The sequence below is a fragment of the Penaeus monodon genome, chromosome 22 (genome assembly GCF_015228065.2).
Source record: "Penaeus monodon isolate SGIC_2016 chromosome 22, NSTDA_Pmon_1, whole genome shotgun sequence".
Lineage (NCBI taxonomy): Eukaryota > Metazoa > Arthropoda > Malacostraca > Decapoda > Penaeidae > Penaeus > Penaeus monodon.
In genome coordinates this window covers 10,654,746-10,655,171 of record NC_051407.1, presented here as the reverse complement: position 1 = coordinate 10,655,171, position 426 = coordinate 10,654,746, and the positions used below count along the sequence as shown (strand labels likewise).

General features: G+C 32.9%; 1 protein-coding gene across 1 annotated transcript in view; it reads right to left on the bottom strand.

Annotated features, from left to right (window-relative positions):
• The window catches only part of LOC119586935 (putative neural-cadherin 2), a gene marked incomplete at its 5' end in the record, with an annotated part of 72,205 nt that overhangs the window by 44,248 nt on the left and 27,531 nt on the right, over window positions 1–426 (bottom strand).

The window sequence follows — 426 nt, the reverse complement described above, 5'->3', positions numbered from 1 at the left end:
TCTTTAACTTTGTCTATCGATATAACATGATCGTATAATGTATGTGAGCTAAATACACCATATGTGACCATATGTACTAGAAACAAGTCGAACAAATAACAGGTCAATCACACTAAGACACCATGAAGCTGTACTTTAATTTTTGCTTTGAAAATCGCCGATGATATTGCTATTGTAAGAAAACATTAGATATTTTGTTTAACGATTTTCTGTGATCAAACCCTTACCATAACCATCCACCCTTATATGGATTGATGTCTCACATCAGCATATATTCACCAGACATTGGCCTTACCTCTTTTATTGTTTATCTCCCATTCTCTACACCCTATTTGTTATTACAGTCTCTTGGTTTTATCCTTCTTAACAAGTTATTTTATATATTTTAAATCAAACCTTCCCGTACTTTAAGATCAGCCCTACATA